A 24,051-nucleotide genomic window follows, 5' to 3' on the forward strand; every position below is an offset into this window, starting at 1 on the left:
GATCACTGTAAATGTATACAGCTGTGATTTTCACTATGTTAATTCTTTCCTTTTGTCTCACTGGACATGTGATAACTGCTCGCACTCACAGAGTACAGTGAAACCTTTCAGAACAAGAAGGCAAACCATGATGCCAGATCAAGTTTCTTAGCACTTTCATCCCCATTAGCCTGGAATATTGAACCCCTGTCTTCTAATCCTTTATACAATTTTTCCACACACAAAAAAAAATGGGTTTTATGTGTACACTGGAAGAAAATTGGGCATTGTTTGAAATTTTAGGCAGTCTGACAATGGAACAACTATACAAGAAGATTAATATTGATCGAATGATGCACTTTATTGCTTTTCTTATGCTATTTTAATATTTAAAAAGATAGTCAATTTAAGTGCCAGGATAAAAGTTTTAGAAAAACCTGTTAAACCTGTTAAAATGAATTATAGAGAAATTCAAATTCAGCGAGAAGAAAGTAACAGTGAAGTTGTTTCAAGATTGGATCATAAGGTTACAGAAAGAATGCCTGTTTTCACACAATCAACCTTAATTTATACAGTAACTGTACAGCAGTTACCTGATCAAGTGAATACACAAAATATTTGGACTCCAATGGAAATGTTAGATTTATGAAGGTTTAAGGAAGCAATAGTATCTTATGGCATGCATTCCCCATATGTAAAGCAAATGTTAAACTCCTGGTGAACATATAATAGGATTATACCACAGGACTGGCAGGAGATGGCACAGGCTGTTCTGGAACATGGTCAACAGCTCCAGTGGCAAATGTGGTTCACGGAAGAGGCTAAAAACATAGAAAAACAATGGAGGGATAAAGGAATACAAGTCTTCCAGGATCAGCTTGTTGGAGAAGGCCAATATGCTGTAGTACAAACACAATGTTTATATGATATCCAACCCTTAATTCTATGTCAAATGGCAGCCTTGAATGCAAGGAACAGAGTTGAGGAATCAGGAAAGAAAACTGAGTCATTTACAAAGGTTATACAGGGCCCAAAAGAATCTTTGCACAAGCATCTAGTGAGGACCTTCTAGCTGCATCCTAACACGGCAAAGAGCACATGATGGTTATCCAGAGTAAGCATATCAAAAACAAGGCCACTTCCTATTACTCTGTAAACTTCTTTAGTCCAAGGCTCCACCATCACTGTTATGGCAATCAGATTCCATGACTTTGGGAGCGGCCTAACTATAATCAATCCATGGTAAGTATATCTGCACCTCTGAGCAGCTCTATGGGTCTGGGCGATCTCCTCTGGCCTTCGGTTACCTCCTGTGGAAGCTAGAGATGTTTACAGTGTTTACTTCTAGGGCCATTGCAGGATTTATGTCAGATGATGGAGGGCAGGTACTTTGCTCAACACTGGGCCCACACCATGCATTTCTACATTGCCTGCTGCTACTGTTTCCATGGCTATCAGTGCAGGAATGACCTTTGGCTCACTCCCAAACTCTAACCACTTTCCCTTCTCTGATGTTTTTGTGCAGAAATATGTTTCCACCTAACCTTGTGGAGAGCTGCTTCAAACAGGTTAGGAGGAAGCCCATGGTTTAATGAAGGAGGGGTGGAGGGTGGAGGGTGGAGGGAGCTTACTTCCCAAGGAGAAGGGTGGGAAGAAGGGCCTGAGTCGGGGGACCTTGGAGAGGATTCTGGGAGAATATGTGTACTGCCCATGGCTATGATGGTGATGCAAAGGGTGGCCAGGTTATGGAACTCATGGAGGCTAGGATGCTGGGGTAGAGGTTCTGAGACTTCTGATCACAGATGTGCTAAAAATCTGTCTGAGCATCAGTTTGGGGTTCATAGTAGAAAAGCAGCCACAGGCAACATGTGAAGAGGACTTACACTTTCCTATAAAACTGTATTTACAGAAGCAAGTAGTGGAATGATTTTGGCCAGCAGGGGGTGCATAGCAACCCCTTTATTGATGGCTAGACATAAAGATGCAGACTATATATCCATTTTCTATGCTTGGTTTTTAACATCCTCACTATTCGGTTACTCATTTCTTTTCTTTGGTGAAGAGGATGAACCCCAGGACTTGTTTATATTAGGCAAATGTCAGTTACTAATTTCTTTTATTATTATTATTATTATTATTATTATTATTATCATTATCGATATTATTTTCAGTGTGTGTGTGTGTGTATGTGTGTATGTGTGTGTGTATGTGTGTGTGTGTGTGTGTGTGTGTGTGTGTGTGTGTGTGTGTGTGTGTGAATGCATGTCAGGTGTGGGTGTGGAGCTCACATGACAACTTTTGGGGCTTGGTTCTCTCCTCCCACTATGGGTCTGAAGATCTAACTCAGATCATCAGGCCTGTGCTCAGGAAATTCTTTGACCTGCTGTGAGCTGTCTTGCTGGCACAATTATTCATTTCTTTAGTTATAAGTTTTATTAAGAAATTTAAAATAGAGATACAAAAAATTGTACTATTCTTTGGCATTAACAAAGATTGTACACAAAATCTTTGCTGCTCAAGTCTCTTCTATCTAGGGTAGAATTTGCAGATGACCTCTAGATCACGTCTAGGTGATGAAGGACAGCTAACACACGTAAATGATCTGCAGACAGCTGTTCTGAATTAGAACCATTTAGAGCAGTGGTTCTCAACCTTCCTAACGCTGTGGCTCTGCAATGCAGTTCCTCATGTTGTGGTGAGCCACAACTATAACAGTATTATTGTTGCTACTTCGTAACTGTAATTTTGTCACTGAGTGGTGTCACAGTTCCTAAGATGATACGAAATACGTGTTTTCTGACAGCCATGACCAACAGGTTGAGAACTGCTGGTTTAGAAACTAATGACAACCAAAGGTCTGCATGTGTTCACTACACAAATGGTTTTTTCCAGCATTTTCAATCCATGGTTGCTTGTATCTATGGACATGGAATTTATACATGTTGAGGAGTTGTATCTAAACTTTTTCTGGGAAGATAAAACACACAGGTCTGTCACCCAATGAGAGACCAAAGTCATGATTGCACCAATTTGGTGAGCTAATGACTTCTTGGCAGGCTTTTTAATTGGAGTGTAGGTGAGGGGTTACTTACAGGAGCAGGCGTGACTCAAAAGCAGTTGCATCACCAGAAAAGTCCATCCCAGCGTGGGTGGCAAGTGTTGAAAGCTGTATTCCTGGATGAGCTCTCTGTGCAATTTGCAAGCAGCTCACCAGGTCCAAAATCTCCTCTAGGCAGTTTGGCAGGTCAGAGTCTCCTCCATTTATCTAATGTTTTTATAAAGACAGGGAAGGGACTTCACAAATCTTGTAAGCTTCAGATTTCTCAAATGGGAAGTATGTTTACTTCCTGAATTTCATGAATTTTCCAGCTCCCTACATGAGTGAATTTTTCAATTTAGAGGAAGCTGCTGTACAACAGGACAATATGCTATAAGTCTTTATGGAACTTTGAAATATATACATGCAGATATGTCATATAAATATGATATATAAAACACATATGAAACATGTATATATATTCATATATGATTCATTATGTATGATAAATGCATATATTTCATGTATAAATGCAAAATACATAAATATATATGAAATACATATATATGGTGAAATGTCCAAATCGTTCCAATTAAACAATCAGAAAAAGGCATACACACACACACACACACACACACACACACACAAATAAATCTTTAAAAACTTTCCAATTTTGGTGCATTAGAGGATCATGGGCAAGCAGCTGGTTGAGCTTTCTGATTTCCCTCAGCCAAAGGCCCTGGGTGTCCAGAATAAGCACATAAGTGCCTTATGAAGAAAGGACAAGTTCTCCTTTGAATAAGTGTTTGTAATTTCCTAAACAAATCCCCAGTGTTGGCAACATTTTTATTTTGACTGGTAGTTTCCAGCAAAGTCACAGAGTGTGTAATGTAAGCACTATCTGTATGGATATTAAGAAATTGATCAGAAAATGCTGAAAAACTGCAATGACAGCATGTAGCTCTGTTATTTATGCAAAGGAGCCATTTGTAGTAAATTGTACTACTTCATAATTATAAGCAAAAGCATTGGTGCCTGTTGAGGAGCCATCAGTGAATATCAATAGGGCATACGTCAAGGGAACAAATGATGTCACATAGAAAATACAAATTCATGCTTATTGGCAAAATCAATAAGTTTATCTGGAGGGTAATGATTATCTAAGATTCCCAAATATGAGGCCAAAGCAATAAGCCAGAATTCAGTAGTTTGCATAAGCCAATCAATTTGTTCTTTGGTATAAGTATGTATAATAACATCTGGTTCTCTACCAAAATAGCACCTTCCTTGTTCTCTCCCTAAAATTATAAGATGAGATACAGCCTCATAATATGGTCCAATGTCCCTTTTATGTGTGGCCGGGAGATGCATCCACATTAAAGGTGCAGTCTGCCAAAAAACAGCAGTTGATGAAAGAACTGTTCTACATATAATAAATTTCAAAGGTTTATCATAATCCATAAATGTGGCAGCTTGTGATCGTATGGCTTGTTCTATGATTTGAAATGCTTTTCTCCCTGCCAGAGTAAGCTCACAGGGAGACATGGCACTAGCATTTCCAGGTAATATATCATAAAGAGTTTTTACATCACTCTTACTGAGATTCAAATATGGGATAAGTCAATTAATATCTCCAAGAAGTTTTTAAAAATCATTTAAGGTTTTAAATTTACCTAATCTTAACTCTAATTTCTGAGAGGAAATTTTAGACGCCATCATTTGGAATCCATGATAAGTATATAGAACCTTTAGCTGAACTTTATCAAGTGCTATCTCCAGTCCCTTACTTTGCAAGGCATTATTAGGTTCATCATAACATTTTAAAACCTTGCCACCATCTTTTCCAGCTATCAAAATATCATCCATATAGTGGATTATATACATTTCTGGCCAATGATTTCTTTCTTCTTTTTTTTTTTTACTTACAAACTGTATGGCTGTGGCAGGCTTCTTGCCAACTGTTCTTATAGCTTAAATTAATCCATTTCTATAACTCTATACCTTGCCACGTGGCTTGTGGCTTACCAGTGTCTTCACATGCGGTTTGTCATGGTGGTGGCTGGCAGTTTCTCTGACTCAGCCTTCCACTTCCCAGAATTCTTCTCCTCCTTGTCCTGCCTATACTTCCTCCTGCCTGGCCACTGGACAATCAGTGTTTTCTTTATTGACCAATCAGAGCAACAGATTTGACATACAGACCATCCCACAGCACAACTGTATTACAAGGTTAACAAATAGTTTTACTAAGATATGTGAGAATCTATACAAAGGGCAAAATGTTGCCTCATCAGTGCAAGATAGTAGTTTTTTATTTTAAATTTTTTTTTGAGAACTTTATATATGACCACTGCATCTATATCATTCCTGCCTCTCCACTCCAATATAATACTTTCTAAAGAATATGAGCAATTTTTTTTTTTGTTTTTTCGAGACAGGGTTTCTCTGTGTAGCTTTGCACCTTTCCTGGAGCTCACTTGGTAGCCCAGGCTGGCCTTGAACTCACAGAAATCCGCCTGGCTCTGCCTCCCGAGTGCTGGGATTAAAGGCGTGTGCCACCACGCCCGGCGCAAATATTTATTTTGAACCAAGGACTCACTAAATTTTATTTCATGAAACAAACTACATTTACCAGTTGTTGAACATATCAGGATACATATGACAATTGATGACAAGAAGTTTGTTCAAAATCCACTTGGGATGTGACTAAATCCAGAGTTATTATGAGTTACATAAACTGGAAAAAGACAGTAGGTAATAGTTTGGTAAAAATAATCTTTTCTAAATATCCTGCATTCAGAATGTGGCATAAGTAAAAATTAAGGTATTAATTAACCTTGTCATTATTTCAGGTAGCTTCCATATTAGAAGAAAACTTCCTGAAGATGTTGGATATTTCATAAAATACCTCAATTTGAATAAAATAATGTTCCCTAGCTTTAGAATTACTGTGACTTAAAATTTTTATCTGAATGGAAATGATTTATAAATTTATTTGATTTATTAAGCCTTGGCTGGTTTGTTTGTTTGTTTGTTTGACTGGACTGATACTGGACTGAGGTTTCACCACTGCTGTGCATGTACTCTACCACCCACCTGGGTCTCAAGCACCTTTTAAATTTTTATTCATTTTGAGACAGAGTCTCATTCAGTTGCCCAGGATGGTTTTGAACTCACTCTATAGCAGGATGGCCTTGAACTCAGCATTCTTCTGCCCCAGTTTCCTAAGTAATTAAGCTTAGAGGCCTGCACTACCAAGCCTATATCTAAACATGGTTTTAAAAACTGCTCATTTTACATTCTTAACAAAATGCTTTAAATGTATATAAAACTAGAGACTGTTGCATAGTGAATTATAATACTTGTGTGCTTAGTCAAGCTTTTGGGTTGTTGAAGGTAAGTTTCTGAGGAGTCCTCACACTCAGCATAATCTATTGCATGTATGTATGTATGTATGTATGTATGTATGTGCAGGGATGTGCGTGTATACACAGACACGCCATGGTACGTGTGTGAGGGTCAGATGAGAACTTGCTAGAGTCAGGTCACCCCTTTCTCCACGTGGGTCCCAGGAATTTAACTCATATGATGAGCTTTGGCAGGAAGCACCTTCACCCACTAAGCCATCTGACCAAAGCCGTAACTGTGGTGTTTGTTTCTTTGTTTGTTTGTTTGCTTGCTTTTAGAAGTGGGGGAGATAGAAACAAAAGGAAAATGATGGAAATGAAATTAGTGTGCAGCATGACTGGCCAATGATTTCTTACTGATTACATTGTAAGAGCAACATAAGATTTATATAAAGTGGGATTATTAGCCATGTCCTGTGGGAGGACATGCCATTGACATCTCCTCACTGGTGCTTTAAAATTGATGGCAGGTAGGCTGAATGGCAAAGCATTTTTGATCCTCTGGGTGAAAGGGGATGGTAAAAAAAAGCACTCTTTCAAGTCTATGATAACTTTGAAATGTCCCAAAGGTATGGTGATGGGTGAAGGGAGGCCAGGTTGAAAGTCTCCCATCAATACCATCATTTTATTCACTGCCCTTAAAACTTGTAATAGCCGCTATTTACCTGATTTTTTCCTTAATAACAAAGATAGGAGTATTCTAATGAGAATTACTAGGGGTGATATGGCCAGCTTCAAGCTACTTCTGTACCAGCTGCTGTGCAGTCAATAATTTTTCATGGGTAACAGGCCATTGATTGACCCACACAGGCTGATTTTTTCTGCATGAGTCACAGGAGTATCAATGACCCCCATGGAAAAAATGGTCTAATCCTGCTCTTTTTGACTAGGGGTGGCCTCTAGAGGTTTTAGTATTCCTGTTCCATGTTTTCCTAAGTTTTTACCTGGTAAGTACCCATTTTTCAACATTTGAGTGGTAATAACATCATTAGTACTGCACATGATTATTCCAAGTTGAGATAAGTCTCTACCCAAGAAGATGATTGGTAATCTGGCTATAACACAAGGTTGTATGATACCTTGATAACTGTCCTGATCTTTCCAATTTAAAATTTTTGAACTCCTTTCATGGTTTTGACTTTGTCCTATTCCCTTCAAAGGGGTCAAGGTAGCATCTAATGACCAAGTTATGGGCCATTCCTCCTTTCTAATAATGGTAACATCTGCACCTGTATCAACCAGATCCGATAATTCCTTGCCAGCCAGCCATAGGGTCATGAGAGTTTTCTGTGCTACTTCTGATACTACTACTGCCCAAATGTACATATTTTCCTTTTAATTAGTATCTTTCACATTAAATGACAAAATATTTCTCACAGTAGTTTGAAAACATGATACTATGTGATACATGTTTGTGTACCTTAGATGATTTTGATAGTTCATGTTGAAGGTATAATATAACATGAACTTTGGCTTGTTCAAATCTGTGAAGTTTTATTTATTCTTCCTTCTTTCCATGTGTCATCAATTTAAATTATAGAAAATATACTTATACTTAATACTTTAGTGTAGATGTAACCAACCATCTTATTAAATAAGAAACACAGAACCAATGTAAAGAAGAAAGCCAAGAGGTCAGAGCTCAGAGCTAAAACCTTACCCTTCCTCCTGTGGTGGTCCTACCTCTCTGAAAGAGACCTACTTCCTGTGTGTCTGTCTTTATATAGTCTTTCTGTTCTGCCTTCTCATTGGTTGTAAACCCAAACACATGACTGCCTCATCACTGCCTGTATGTACAGCCCTCCAGGTCTTCTATGGTATTGAGATTACAGGCATGTGTCTCCAACACTGACTGTATCCTTGACCACACGGAGATCTGCCTAGCTCTTCTACCAAGTGCTGGGATTAAAGGCGTGCACCACGAATGCCTAGCTCTGCTATGGCTTGCTATTAGCTCTGTCCCTCGGGCAACTTTATTTATTAACATACAAATAAAATCACATTTCAGTACAAATAAAATACCACCATACTTTAGAACCCTCCTTTAGCAAAAATTAGTTCTTACAGTGATTTGACTTTTTTCTGAAAACAGGTATTTTGGCACATGTGTAGAACAGGCACAGATACAATCCCAGCACTTGGGAGGCAGAAGCTGTCAGATATGTCTCAGTTCAAGGCCAGCCTGGTCTACAAAGACAGTTCTACTCTACACAGATATACATAGTGAGACTACATTCATTGGTAGAGACGTCTAGACTTTCCAGATATTCTAAAGTTACAATGGGCTTAATAAGTAGAATTAGTAAATTAGCATACTGTGTCATTAACTTTTTCCAAAATTCAAATGAAGTATCAGTTTTGGAGGATAGCTAGACCCTCTATGATGTCCCCATAATTTTTTATGTCCTGATTCTCAGAGAAGGAAATGCAGGCTGTAAGTCTATGTGCTCAGAGTTTTGAAGAAGACCAATATCCAATGTTGTTTTTCATTGCTGTATGGACTTTGCATTTTGAGGACAAATGAGTCTTAAGTTACATCACCTTGTCTCCATAGACATGGAAGGTCTTGTCAGTGTGTGACAAAAGAATTACCAGAATTGTTCTAGTTTTTGTATATTTTGTATTAAAATTCATAAAAATGATTGTCTTGTCAAAGTTTTGAGCATTATAGGCCACTAGTTGTTAGGAAACAAATGAATTCTTGACCATGATGCTCATATTTTGAAGAAATTTTAAAGTTTTTTTTTTTTTTTTTTTGGTTTTTCGAGACAGGGTTTCTCTGTGTAGCTTTGCGCCTTTCCTGGGACTCACTTGGTAGCCCAGGCTGGCCTCGAACTCACAGAGATCCTCCTGGCTCTGCCTCCCGAGTGCTGGGATTAAAGGCGTGCGCCACCACCGCCCGGCTCTTAAAGTTATTTTTATATGAGCACAGTTTACTGAAAGTTGCTTTTTTCATACTGAACCACCTCTCCTTAATGTAAACATGTAATCTATCTAGAAATTCAGACATGCTCAATTTTGCTAAATATAGAAGTAGAATTAACATTCTACATAATTTTACTTTACAATTTCTTTATTTAGTCTTTTTCCAGATGACTTGCCTATCAGTGAGAATGAGGTACAATATCACTTTGTTGACATTGTTCTGTAGTTTTAAACTAAAACTATTTTATGAAATCTGGTGTCTCTGTGTTGAGTGAATATATAGTTAGGATTGTAGTATCTCTTTTAGGAGTATAGCATTTTCTTCCAGTCTCTTCAGACTAGGTCTGGTTTGAAATCAAAATGATGAGATATTAGAATAGCCATGCTTTCTTATTTTTACTTACATCTATATGGAAAATATTTTTCCAACTTGTCACCCTTAGTTTATGTCTCTCACTGGTAGTCAAATCTGTTTCACAGAAGCAAAACAAACAAACAAACAAAAAAAAACATCGACCTGCTTTTCTTACCCATTCTACTTGTCTCTATCTCTTCCTTAGGCAGTTAAGACCATTAACACTTTTAGTTATTATTTAAGGTGGTCTGTATATAGTTTTGAGGGTTGTCTGCTATTTGAGAAGCATGGGTTAGAACTACCAGTTCAGCCTGCTGATTTGTGGTATGGGCTGGAAGAGCTTGCGTTTTGACCACTATGGTATCTGAGACAATTGCATATTCCACTCCATGTACTCCTTTATATAGGAAGATGCTGCCATCTGTATACCATGTATAAGTGGCCTGAAGTAATGCTCATTTCTGCATATGTATCAGATGGGGTGGTAACTCTCTTAGGGTCTCAATGTGTGAGTGTGATGGGGAGTATTCCAGGACTGGTTGGGAGAGAAGATTTGAGATGTAAAGAGGTGGACATGGTTGAAAAGTCAGTGCTGTGTTCTCAACCAGTGCCACCTGAAGGGAGAGAACTTGAGAGGGAGGTAATGTTAGAAGGCCCTTATATGTTAAAAGGTGTGACAGAGGGTGAAGAGAAAGGACAGTAATGGGTGACTCAAAGGTTGGCTTCATAAGGAGGTGCTTTCCATCTGGAGTCTCAGGATCCAGGTTGATACATTGTGAGAGGGCCTTTGTAAAGCAGTTAAGGAATTCAGATGAGTTTTCATTTTTCCCCTGTATGACCTCTTGGACTTTTTCATGATTTATTGACTTAAGGACAGTCTTGCAGAAGCCAACTAGGAGGCAGGTTCAAACCTATTTCTAGCTAGAATGTCCCCTGGGTTATTGTAATCCCATCCAGGCTCCTGGTCTGGGACTGCCCTAGCCCCCACTGGGTAGGTGTTATCTGTTGGATGGAGTTTGCCTGCATGGACCCTAGCCTGATCCCAGACTCACCTAAGCTCCTCTGGGGCAAGATTGTTTGTACAAACAATCATATAGACATCATGAAAGGTAAGATCATAGGATTGGGTAATGTACTGGAATTATTTAATAAAAAAGTGGAAGAATTGACCGTATAGGACCCCAACCTATTTTATATTTGGGAGAGCTCAGATAATGAAAAGGGGACATTTACCCTGACTAGACCATCCACCCCAGCAACCACTCACAAACGAAGAACTGGGGCTGGTCTAGATTGAGGAGGTATAGGAGGTCCCAAGGTAGAGCAGGAACAATGAACAGGAGGACTAGGGGCTGTTTGTGTATTAAAAGTGGATGCCAGGGAGGGTTGACCTGGTGGATGACCTGTTTCTGAGGATGGAGAAAGGGAAACTGAGGGGACTGGAAGAGAGTGCCACGGACTGCCCCACTGGGAGTACCACGACCGTAGGAGAATCAGGGCTTGGGTAGTCAGGAAGGCGAGGATTCGGCGACTGACAGACAGACAACACACTCAAAAGCGGTTTGAATCTGCTGCAATTTTACTTCTGCAAATCAGTAGTTTATATACAGAAAAGAAAACTATCAAGTCATACAAGGAACAAGAGCTTGGCAATAATTCAATTACATCATCTTTAAAAAAATCAAGCACACAGTTACTAATTGGTGCTAGACATATGCCTTCACTCACAAGAACTTTATGACCCAAAGAGCAGTCTGTGTTTTTTAAACTTAGTACAGTTCCTAGACTTGTGTAGGCTTCTTGCAGCTGTGTCCTTCATCTTTATCTCAGCCGCTTGCTAGTTTATTATGTACTTCTACTTTTCTGGTTCTCATGACCCATTTAGCCAATTTGGATGCTGCAGATCCTCCCTAAGTCTTTCTTCAATTCTTTACCACATATCTCTTCTAATATAAAACCTTTTAACCTGCTGGAATATGGACTCTTGTACTTTTACACCTGTAAGGGGAAGGAGTTCTGCTGTAGTCCTTAAGTTTTCCATGCTGAACTTTCTCAACAGAGGGGCCCACCATCTGCCTCCTATGAGATAATGTTTTCTGCCATAAATCACTTTAGTTGGGATTCCTAAAGGATTCCTAGTGGGTGAGTGTTCATTCCCTAGAAGTGCCTGAACTATTATACTTTCTATTATCTAGCAGCTTGAGGCTTGAGGTTTTTAAGGAATAGTTCATTCTGCTATATCTAATTAAGGTCCATGTCCAGCTTCCCCTTTCCTCCACAGTTCACAACCCAAGCATTCATTAATTTTGGCTGTGTTTTATCGATTAATTAGAACATTATCAGAAAAGCAGTTATACAGAACACATAGCCCTGAGAACTCATGATCTGTGAAGTGTGTGTCCTTCGAGAAGGAGACATAACACAGGCACTCTGGCAGGGACCTCCAGGGAGCTTAGTCCCATGGGACACGTATCTCCCATACGCTATAATTGACATAATTGTTCATGTCACACAGACGACACTGGAGTTGGTGTGGCAAGAGAGGAAGATGTGGACTTTGGCTTTGGTTTATAGAGTGGTTGCTCATTAGCTGGCTCAAAAGAAAATGTTTCATCCTGTTCTGACTTCATAGCTAGTAATAGCTGGGTGGGGGAACAGGGGGAACAGAGAGAAGGCTTAGAGAGAAGGTAAGAGAAGGCTTTGACATATAGGGTCTCTTTCCATTTCCCCGATCACTCACAATAGTTGTAAAGGTCCCATATAATATTGGGATCTAGTGTGCCATTATGTGGCCATTTAGATTGATTATCTAAAGGATAATGAGGCCAAACTTTATTGCACAAGCGAACAAGTTTAGGGCCTTTCAAATCAGGAGCCAGGTGTGAAGGCTTGAGATTTTCTAGGAGGCATCCCAAGGGGGTGTGAGAAGGTATGGAGTGCAGGGCTCCCATGGATGAGAGGGGAGGGAATCATTCACTGCAGCCTGTAGTCATGGGCATCTCCTGACTCAGGGAGGACCGGCCAGGGACCAAGTCATTCAGAGGGTCATCACCCAACTCAACTGGGGTCCTGCTTAGCCCGGCTAAGCCAACAGAGAGACTCAGGTGCCTGGTAGCAGGGCTTTAGTAGAAGCCAGAGGGCGAGAGAAAACCGAGCTCTAGGGGGAAGGAATCATCCAGAGGAAAGGCTGAAATGGTAGACTTTTGTGGCTCCTTTTGTGAGAAGATGGGAGTGTTGTGCCCAGATCGCGACCCCCAGAGAGACCACCAAGGACGAGCAAGCCGGAATGCAAAAGCAAGGTTTAATCGTGGATATCCAAAAGCAATACAAGCCTAGGCAGGGACTTCGTCCAACAGATCCAACGCAGTGGAAGCTGGAGGAAGTGCCCACCTGTCTGCAAGCTCAGTTTTTAAAGGGAAAAATCACAAGGTTACATCATTTAGGGGGTGCTAGTACGGGTACAATTCTGATTGGCTTGTGTCTAGGAATTCCAGAAATCACAATTCAGTTTTCCTTCTAAGGAAGTAGTTGCCCACCACCATTTTTCATTGGCTGCCCCCAGATGGGGGCATCTGGTGATTACCCAGTCACTATGGAAACTAGGGTTGGGACATTCTATGGTCAAGCAGTTGCCTAGGGGGCTAGGGAGAGGACATTCCATAGTCCGGCAGCCATTACCTCCTGACTACCTTGTGACTCTGTACTTTTACACTTCCTGGTTTCTGGAATCTGAACTGACTGGTCTCAGTAACTTCTGGCCTGTTCCAGTAACTTATGGCCTGTAGCTAAAAGGAGCAGTCTTAGGCCTTTACAGTCTTAGGCCTTTAGTTTTTGGGGTGAGAGCATTTTGGTCTTATTTTGGTTCCACATTTCCCCCTTCTCATGGTCCTAAGGAGGCTCAATCTTGGGCCTCGATTAGCTCATAAGATTCTTGTCCTAACTCCTCTGATGCTCTATAAGGTTCAGTGAGGCTAATAGGTGTATAGCCACGTTGTACCATGAGTTGAATGGTCCCCAACCTTTGTTTCATGAACCGTACTAACATGTTTATAATACAAGGCCCAAATATCAACAGCAGTATCAGAAGAATAAGGGGACCAAGGATACTGGAAATTAAGGTAGTGAACCAAGGAGATTTAGAATACCAGGCCTCGAACCATCCCTGGTTGGCCTCTCGTTCCCTCTTTCGTTGGGCTATACCCTCTCGGACCTTGGCTACTGAGTCCTTTATTACTCCCGAGTGGTCTATATAGAAGCAACATTCTTCACCTAAAGCAGCACATAGTCCTTTTTCTTTTAAGAATATTAAGTCTAGTCCTCTCCTATTTTGTAAGATGACTTCCGCTAGGGAGGTCAGGGACTCTTGGAGGTGAGTTATCTGAAATTCTAGTTTTTCTATGTCCTCGTCTATAGACTCACGTAAACTAGAGTAGTGTTGTTGTTGTTGGACCAAGGCGGCAGCCCCTGTTCCTAGCCCAGCAATACTGGTCCCTAACAGTATGCTTAATGTGAGGGCGGTTAAGGGCTCTCTCTTTGACCTGCGGAGGCTTACTGGTCCGGCAAGACTTTCTAGCTCTTCCTCAGAATAGTATATCAGCCGTGGCAGAAGCCGGATCATTATACAAAAGCCCTTAGTTCTATTGAGGACCAGAACATGTGCACAGGGAGTTAGTCCCGTGGAACATGCCCACCAAGTATTATCAGGAGGCTGCAGGTAAACGTCCTGGTCAGGGAGGGGTCGGGTATTATTACAATGGGCCTGGTACTTGGTTGGCACTGTCCCTATGCAGACGCCTTGGCCCTGTACCTGCTGGATAGTTAGTGAGGCCTTAGCCTGCCATCGGCATTCCTGAGGTTTGCTGGTCATTGTATAATTGCCCACTACTGCAGTGCCCTCGTAAAAAGGGGGTCGTGCATCGTAACAAAGCCAACATGAAACAGTTAATTCAGGCTTGGAAGCATTCAAAAGCAAGAAAGATTTCTGAAGGAGGGTGTACAGGGGACTCTCATCCGATGGAATCGGAGGGGAGAGGAGCTGTTCTGCAGGTTTCTTAGGTGCAACAGTTAGACCTTTGGCAGAAATCAGGGCAGGTTTGGTTAGACTTGGTGTTATTGTGGGGTTAAGTACTCGGTCGGGTCCCACTGCTACTGTTTCCACTGGTGTGAGGGTACGCTTTATGGTAAAAGTTAGCTGGCCTGACCCTGGGTGTAAATGCAGTCCCCATGTCTTTCCAGTGGTCCAATCTGCCTGCTTACCGGCCTCTGTAAACCGAATGATTAGGGGGTTGCAGTGCCCACCGCGTCTAGCCCCAGCATAAGCGGAAAAGCGTTCTATATCATAGCAATTTCCACAGCGCTGATTTCCACACCACCCAATCCCTGGAATGGACATATCTCCTACCCGCTGTACCGTGATAAAGTCTCCTTTTGTCGGGGGGTCCCAGCTTATTGATCCAGTTGACTCACATCCCCAACTGCCACAGAAAGCGTAGTTTTCTCCTCCGCATTTCTGACGCCGTTCTTTGGTCATAGAGTGGCCAGGACAAACATAAAATTGCAGTTGCCTTGCTTTGGCGCGTCCTCCAGGTGTGTCACATCCTACAGCGAATGCTGAGAGCTCCTTGCCGTTTGGGAGAATGTCAGGTTCGTTTCCAGAAGGTCCCCACATCCGCCCCCCTAGATCACAAAGGTCTGCATATAGATCGGGGAACCAGGTGTCTCGTGGGGCCACAGACGAGATTCTGCTAATTATCCTGTTAGGGTTGGACCCTCCAGAGATGATGATCCAGGTTTGGTTCCAAGGTGTATGGGGATTATCAGGTTGGCTGATCTCCGTGGTGGCACCAGGCAGAAGTAGGAGAGTCAGGTAGAGGCTGATCATTTTTCCTGGCACGGCGTAACTTGAGCCTCAGTGGATTAGAGGGATGTTGAGTAGCTTCCCACGCCTCGCCTTGGTACTCCTCAGGAAGCGCGAAGGGGTCAGCGAGTCGCGCGTGTGAGTAATGGACCCAGGCTGTGACTCCGTCCACCTTCAGAGCTGTTGGGGTGGTCAGGATCACCATGTAAGGTCCTTTCCACCTGGGCTCCAGTGACTTGCGCTGGTGCCTTTGGATCAGGACCCAGTCTCCCGGTCTGAACCTGTGGGGAGTAGGAGGAGAAGCGGCCTGGTAAATAGCCTGGAGCTTGGGCCATATTTCTTTATGGGCCTGGCGGAGTCCGCGAAGTGCATCCAGGAGGTCCTGGTCCTCCAACTGTGTCACTAAATCAGTGTGAAGACTAGGTATAATGGGAGGTGGGTACCCATACATGATTTCAAAGGGTGTTAATCCCAGTTGGTAAGGGGAATTCCGAACCCGAAAAAGGGCAAAGGGAAGAAGGGTCACCCAGTCACCGCCAGTCTCCAAGGCCAATTTAGTTAGGGTCTCTTTTAGTGTCCTGTTCATCCTTTCTGCTTGCCCTGAGCTTTGGGGTCTATAAGCACAGTGTAATTTCCAATCTGTCCCCAATGCGGTGGCTACTCCCTGACTTACCTGGGAAATGAAGGCTGGACCATTATCTGATCCTATCATAACTGGAAAGCCAAACCTGGGTAGAATTTCTTCCAGTATCTTCTTAGCCACCACATTTGCAGTTTCATATTTAGTGGGGTACGCTTCAGTCCATCCTGAGAATGTGTCTATAAAAACTAATAGATATTTATAGCCAAACTTTCCTGTCTTGATTTCAGTGAAGTCCACTTCCCAGTACGTACCTGGCCGGGTGCCCCGGAGGCGACTCCCTGGGTTTGCAGGGTGTGGGTTGGTGTTAGTCAGGCGGCAAGCACGACAACTAGCCACAATGTCCTCTATAATCTGGTTTCCCTCCTTAATTTTCACTGCAGAGTGTCTGAGGAGATCTTGCATTTTCCTGATTCCTAGGTGGGATGCCCGATGTATTTTTCGGAGCATTGTTCGTCCCAGTTCTTGAGGCAGAATGATCTTATTGTCAGCTGTCCGCCACCATCCCTCTACCATGTGCGTCATGGGTAGAGATCTCGCCCATGCCTCATCTTTATCCGTGTACCGGGGTAAAGGGGGAAGGTCACGGGCCCCAGGGTCCACAAGCATAGGAGTTATAGTGGCCGTCATGGCCACCTGCCTGGCTGTCTGGTCAGCCAAATTGTTTCCTCGTTGAATCGGCCCTTCTCCTTTCTGGTGCCCCGGGCAGTGCATGATTGCTAGTTTCTTGGGGGCCCAGAGGGCCTTTAGTAGCTCTAGGATTTCTTGTTTATTTTTAATAGTCTTTCCCTCTGCAGTTAACAGCCCCCTCTCCAAGTATATAGCCCCATGGATATGTGCAGTGGCAAATGCATACCTGCTGTCAGTGTAAATGTTCAGCTTCTTGTCCTTCCCGAGTTGGAGGGCGTTTGTTAAGGCTATTAATTCGGCCTTTTGTGCTGAAGTCCCTGGCAGCAATGCAGTGGCCCACACGACGGTTTCACTGGTAGTCACTGCTGCCCCCGCATACCTTTGTCCATCACGCATGTAGCTGCTCCCATCCGTGAACCAGTTTTCCTCTGCATCTGGTAGTGGGACATCTCGCAGGTCTGGGCGTATGCAGTGTGCCTGAGCCAGGATCCCAGCACAGTCATGAAGTGGAGCCTCCAGGTCGGGATCAGGCAGTAGGGTGGCTGGGTTCAGAGCTGTTGGGACTTGATAAGTCAATCTGGCTGGGTTAAGAAGGAGGGCCTGGTAGTGAGTGAGCCTTGCATTACTGATCCATCGATCTGGTGGCTGTTTAAGGATTCCCTCCAGGGCATGCGGGGTTGCAATAGTCAGTCTTTGACCAAGAGTCAGTTTGTCTGCATCTTTAACTAGCAGAGCTACGGCCGCAATTATTCTTAGGCATGGAGGCCACCCCGCAGCCACTGGGTCAAACCTTTTTGACAGATATGCCACCGGTCTTTTCCAGGGTCCCAAGGTCTGGGTGAGGACCCCTTTGGCAATGCCCCTACTCTCATCCACATAAAGGTGGAAGGGTTTGTTGATGTCTGGTAGGCCAAGTGCTGGGGCCTCCAGCAGTTTCCGTTTCAGTTCCTCAAATGCTCGTTGTTCCCTCTCTGTCCAGACAAAATCTGTTGTGTTTCTAGTGACCTCATATAGGGGCTTAGCCAGTTCAGCGAATCCGGGAATCCAGAGGCGGCAGAATCCCGCTGTCCCCAGAAACTCTCTCACCTGTCTTGGTGTTGTAGGAGCGGGTATTTTCAAGACCGTCTCCTTCCTGGCATCCGACAGCCACCTTTTACCCTCCTTAAGGACATACCCCAGATACCCGACCTGCCTCTTACAAATTTGGGCCTTTTTGGCCGAGGCTCGGTACCCTAGGCGTCCTAGGGTCAGCAGCAAGTTCTCAGTCCCTTTAAGGCAGGCTGCTCTATCAACTGCAGCAATCAACAAGTCATCTACATATTGTAACAAGCTGATGTCTGGATTTTGGGTGCGATACTCACCCAGATCTTCATGAAGAGCCTCATCAAATATGGTTGGAGAATTTTTGAACCCTTGAGGGAGTCTAGTCCATGTCAGCTGCCCGCTGATCCCGATCTCAGGGTCGTGCCACTCAAAGGCAAAATACGGTTGACTTTTGGGGGCTAAAGGGAGGCTGAAAAAGGCATCCTTCAAGTCCAGAACCGAGTACCACTGCCGGTCTGGAGGTAGTGAGCTCAGCAGGGTATATGGGTTAGGCACAGTGGGGTGAATATCCACCACTCTCTTGTTCACTTCCCTTAAGTCCTGGACTGGCCTGTAGTCCCCTGTGTGGGGTTTCTTGACTGGCAACAAAGGAGTATTCCATGCGGACTGAATTGGTCGCAGGACTCCCAAACTCAGAAGCCTCCTTATATGAGGTGTTATTCCCTTCTTTGCTTCTAGGGACATGGGGTACTGGCGGACTTTGACTGGATCAGCATCTGATTTGATCTCTACATAGACCGGAGGCCTATGCTTCGCCAGTCCCATTCCCCCAGTTTCTGCCCAAGCTAGGGGAAATTTTTGGAGCCAAGCCTGAATTTCTTGCCCAGGAGCCTCAGGTTCTAGGTGGAGCCTGTATTCCTCGACTAGGTCAGTTGTCAGGAGTACTTGTATCGGCCTCCCTTTTTGGTCCATTAGCCAAGCTCCCTCGTCCGAGAAATGAATTTGAGCTCTCATTTTAGACAGGAGATCTCTCCCAAGCAAGGGATATGGGCATTCTGGTATCACCAGAAAGGAATGGGTTACTTTCCCCATGCCTAAGTCCACAGTTCTTTGAGTAGTCCATGAATATGACTTAGTTCCTGTGGCTCCCTGTACCCAGGTTCGTTTTGAGGACAGGGGTCCGGCAGGGGCCAGGAGGACCGAACTCTCAGCTCCTGTGTCTACCATAAATTGGATTGGCTTCCCCTCCACCTTTAAGGTTACCCTGGGCTCAGGGAGGGGTGCTGAGCCCCGTCCCCCCTAGTCACTTTCTTCTTCCAGAGTGGTTGCTAGGGTTGGGACATGCGGTACCTTTTTCTTCTTGGGGCAATTCCTGACCCAGTGTCCTTCTTCCCTGCAATACGCACATTGGTTCCTTCCTACCTTGGGTTTTGGCTTGGGTCGGGGCGTTCCGGCTCCTCGGAGAATTCCTTTCTCAGTTGCCAACAGGACTCTCTCCAATTGTGCCTGCTGTTGTTCTAACAGTTTAGTTAGATTCCTTTCCTGCCTCATATCTCGTCTATCCTCTCTTTGTTGTCTTTGTTTCTCTTTCCTTTCTTCCTTCTGCTCCTCTGTCTCTCTCTTGTTATATACCTTTTCCGCCACCGCTACTAGTTCCCTGAGGTTTCTTTCTCCTAGTCTGTCTAATGACTGCAACTTTTTTCTAATATCTGGTGCTGCCTGGTTTATGTAGGCTAGTATGACCGCCTGTGTTGTCATCGGTGACTCAGGATCATACGGGGTGTATTGTTTAAAGGCGGTCATTAACCTTTCTAAATAGGCAGCCGGACTCTCGTCCACTCCCTGTCTTATATCATAGACTTTGGCCATATTTGTCGGCTTTCGTGCCGCTGCTTTGAGACCCGCCAACAGAGCCTGGCGATAAACTCGGAGACTCTCCTTACCTTCCGCCGCGTTATAGTCCCAGTTGGGGCGGGTAGAAGGGAAAGCAGCAGTTATAACAGCCGGATCAGTCAGGGGGTCTCCAGTAGGCCCGGGGACAAGCTTTCGGGCGTGTTCCAGGATCCGTCCCCTCTCTTCAATGGTGAAGAGGATGCCCAGGAGTTGCTGGCAATCGTCAAAGGTGGGCTGGTGCGTGAAAAGAACAGTCTCTAAAAGGTTAATTAAGTCCTGGGGGTCTTTAGAGAAAGGGGCATTCTGTGCCTTCCAATTATAGAGATCACTAGTGGCAAATGGCCAGTAATGGAAGGGCTGATTCCCGTCCTCATCTGGGGGTCCCGCCGGCCTCAGAGGGAGGGCAACTGTGGTGTCAGGTTGAGGGATCGCCCCTCGGCGGCTTCTCGTTGCCTGTGCGGGACCCCGTGAGGGTTGTGGGGCCAAAGCTGGCTCTGGTGGTGGCGCTGTCGGCTGCACTGTCGGTTGTGCCCTAGGGGAGTATGGTGGAGGGAAAAGTTCAGTTTCATCAGTCCCTCCCTGCAGGACCTCAGGCATGCCACCTGTCTGTTTGGCTTTCCTAGCAGGGAGGAAAGGTTTGACCCATGGCAGGGGACCTTCAAGCCGATCAATCAGGCCCCGCCAGGTAACTACATATGGAATCTGGTCCGGGTATCCCGAACGGGGTCTAAAAACTATTTCCTCTACTTTCTGGATAATGGCCAGATCAAACGTGCCCTCCGCCGGCCAGCCAACATTAAGAGTTGGCCACTCTGCGGAGCAAAATCTCACCCACTTACGCTTCCTGACATTCACACTGTTGTTGTTCGCCGTGTCTTGCACGTCCTGCCAGTGAGCAAGGGTTAAATCCAAGGGGGAAGATGGAGTTGTCCCCATGGTTAGTTTGGAAAGCTAATGAACAAAGGGAAGAGAAACAAAAAACAAACACAAGAACAGACAATAAAAAATGACAAGGCCTTAACAGATTAACAGATTCCCGGGTGCAACAGAGGGTCTCTGGAACCCGTGTTGATGTACACGGATCCAAAAACCATACAGACGGGGCCACAGAACTCTAAGATTGGTTCCTGGTCCCCTTAAACGGATGGACTCCACACAGGAGTCCTCTGACGGAGGAGGGGTCCTCTGAGGCCCCCCCCACGTCCTGACGAGGGGCCGAGACGTCTCTCGACTCCTCCAGGGTCACCTTACAGGCGCGTCCGCCAAGGTGAGCCTGTCAGATTCAACTGCCGGCTTCGGATAAGAAAAGGAAAGCAAAGACGAGAAAACAGAGCGCTCTTACCGATCGGTGCAGATGGACCTCCAGAGCTCTTAGGTGTCCCGGCGGGGGGGTCTCTGGGGATCCCGGACGAGCCCCCAAATGTTGTGCCCAGATCGCGACCCCCAGAGAGACCACCAAGGACGAGCAAGCCGGAATGCAAAAGCAAGGTTTAATCGTGGATATCCAAAAGCAATACAAGCCTAGGCAGGGACTTCGTCCAACAGATCCAACGCAGTGGAAGCTGGAGGAAGTGCCCACCTGTCTGCAAGCTCAGTTTTTAAAGGGAAAAATCACAAGGTTACATCATTTAGGGGGTGCTAGTACGGGTACAATTCTGATTGGCTTGTGTCTAGGAATTCCAGAAATCACAATTCAGTTTTCCTTCTAAGGAAGTAGTTGCCCACCACCATTTTTCATTGGCTGCCCCCAGATGGGGGCATCTGGTGATTACCCAGTCACTATGGAAACTAGGGTTGGGACATTCTATGGTCAAGCAGTTGCCTAGGGGGCTAGGGAGAGGACATTCCATAGTCCGGCAGCCATTACCTCCTGACTACCTTGTGACTCTGTACTTTTACACTTCCTGGTTTCTGGAATCTGAACTGACTGGTCTCAGTAACTTCTGGCCTGTTCCAGTAACTTATGGCCTGTAGCTAAAAGGAGCAGTCTTAGGCCTTTACAGTCTTATGCCTTTAGTTTTTGGGGTGAGAGCATTTTGGTCTTATTTTGGTTCCACAGGAGAGCACAGGAAGGGATGCTTATAACTGCCTGATTGCATCTCTTAGGATGGGGGTGTGGTCAGGTGAAGAGGGCCAGCCTTAGCCTTAAAGACACTGTCTGGGGATACCTCCACTTCCAAGAGTACTAGAGGGGTGCTGGACATTCAAAGGTCACTTCCTCAGACCCAGGAAAAGGTTTACACCAACCAAAAGGGGAACTCACCTAATTGCCGCTGTTGGATGGAATGCTGAGCGATCGGTGAGCTGGAAGTTTGGTCTGTTGCAGATGGACAGGAGATGAGGGATAGAGTCTTAGTGTGGCTCAGACCATAAGGGGAGAGCACAGGCACCAAGGGAGTCTATCCCGGGTTTCGACACCAAATGTAAGTAAACCGCAAAAACTCTGGGTTTGGTGTCCTGGGTTTTGGCACCAAATGTCCGTAAACCACAGAAACTCTGGGTTTGGTGACCCGGGTTTTGGCACCAAATGTTAGTAAAGCACAGAAACTCTGGGTTTGGTGTCCCAGGTTTCAGCACCAAATGTAAGTAAAGTGCAAAAACTCTGGGTTTGGTGACCAGGGTTTTGGCACCAAAATATTAGTAAATTGATGGCTGAAACTGCAAGGAGACAATTCAGCCCTGGAAGGCGAGGTATCCCAGACACCTCGAGCTACTCAGAACAAGAGTTCTGCCCTGAAGGTGGCCCGGACACCTGGAGCTGTTTTGCACAGTCTGATGGCTTGGACTGCAAAGAAACAGTCCAACCTTGGAGAGGAAGGTTTTCTGACTTCTCGGGAGAGTCAGGACTGGAACTGCTTCAGCAAGGAAGGGTACCCTGACTCTTCGGGAAAGTCAGGGTATCCTGACTCTTCGGGAAGGTCAGGATTTACCTGGTATGATGGTATGATGGGGGATGGTTTCCCCACAGGAAACAGCAATCCTGCTCCTCTCCTGGAGAGCCACAATGTCTGGCTCAGTGTTACCAGCTCTTTCTCGCTTAGTCCAGTAAGGGACTTCCCAGCAAGGTTCTTCTGTTCAGCTCCCCCTTGCTCAGTCCACCATGGGACGTCCCAGTAAGGCTCTTCTGTTCACCAGTCAATGAAGGTCTTCACCCAATACTCTTTTGAGAAAGAGGTTTATTTGGGAAGGAGGAGTCCAGGAGAGTAGCTGCCTCTACCAGGATGGAGTGAACAGCTGGCAACTGACCAGGCAGGGCAGTTTATATAGGATGTCTAGGGCTCAGAGTCAACTGTGATTGGTTAGTTTATTTTCTGCCCAGGGATTGGCCAGTTTTGTGAGAAAGGGGCAGAGATGGCCCTGATTTCAAGGCTAAACTGTATTTCTTTCACTGTCCTTTCTTGGCTTTTTGACACTACCTCTAAGGCCAGGGCACATTTCTTTCATTTACTCTGATTCTAGGGTCCAAGAGTGTTATTTTGGTACTGGTCTCAGAGTCAGGACATATTTCCTGGGTTCTGGGTTTGGGGATAAAGTGTTCATTTCTCTGGCTCAGGTCCCAAACACAGGCTGTGTTTCTTTCCCTGGTCCTGGGCCCTAGGGCCAGGATTCTACTCTCCTGCTCTGTGATTGGTTGATTTCACAAGTCAGTTGGACAGCGGCAGAAATGGTTCTGATTTGAGCTAAACTGTGTTTCTCTCACTGGCTTTATTTGAGCCATCCTTCCCTAATTCTACGCTCTAGGTTCTGGGTCGATTTCTCTAACCAGCCCCTTTTCCCTACAAGTAAGAATGGTAACTTTTTGAGGTTGGAGGTACTATCTATTCTCTTTCACAACTTGTAGAACATCACTCAAATCCTTTCTAGTTTTCATAATTTTCATTGAAGTTGTTCTCTTATTTAGAGGAGCCTCCCATTGAAAAGCATTTGAATATCTCTTTTGAAAATTTGCATATAATTTCTTGTTTATGTATATTTACTATTAACAGTTATGACTATTTTATGATATGTGTTTTTTTTTAAATTCTGTCCAAACAAATGGATTTTACAGAAATGTACAGAATATTCCAATAAAACATTAAAGAATACATGACTTTTCTCGACAGCACATGGGGCATTCTTGAAACGTGAATTCTTATTATGACAAAGCAAATGCCAACAAAGACAGAAATAATGAAATTACATTCTGCATTATATATGACCACTATTTATTAAAAGTATATACCATATCAAAATACTCAAATTCATAGAAGCTAAATAGCATACAATTCAAACAAAATTGAGTGAAGG

At 44.2% G+C, this 24,051-nt stretch overlaps 1 protein-coding gene and 1 long non-coding RNA gene across 2 annotated transcripts in view; both read left to right on the forward strand.

Annotated features, from left to right (window-relative positions):
- LOC143270141 (uncharacterized) overlaps positions 1-6,020 on the forward strand; it is a 9,875-nt gene extending 3,855 nt beyond the window's left edge. Inside the window, exons 2-3 of the long non-coding RNA XR_013047111.1 lie at positions 1,505-1,547; positions 5,866-6,020. This is a non-coding gene — a long non-coding RNA (uncharacterized LOC143270141). The remainder of the gene's footprint in view (positions 1-1,504; positions 1,548-5,865) is intronic.
- LOC143270293 (uncharacterized) overlaps positions 1-24,051 on the forward strand; it is a 539,180-nt gene that overhangs the window by 479,599 nt on the left and 35,530 nt on the right. The gene's annotated exons all lie outside the window — the stretch shown is intronic.

This window comes from Peromyscus maniculatus, chromosome 22 (genome assembly GCF_049852395.1).
Source record: "Peromyscus maniculatus bairdii isolate BWxNUB_F1_BW_parent chromosome 22, HU_Pman_BW_mat_3.1, whole genome shotgun sequence".
In the NCBI taxonomy this organism is placed as follows: domain Eukaryota; kingdom Metazoa; phylum Chordata; class Mammalia; order Rodentia; family Cricetidae; genus Peromyscus; species Peromyscus maniculatus.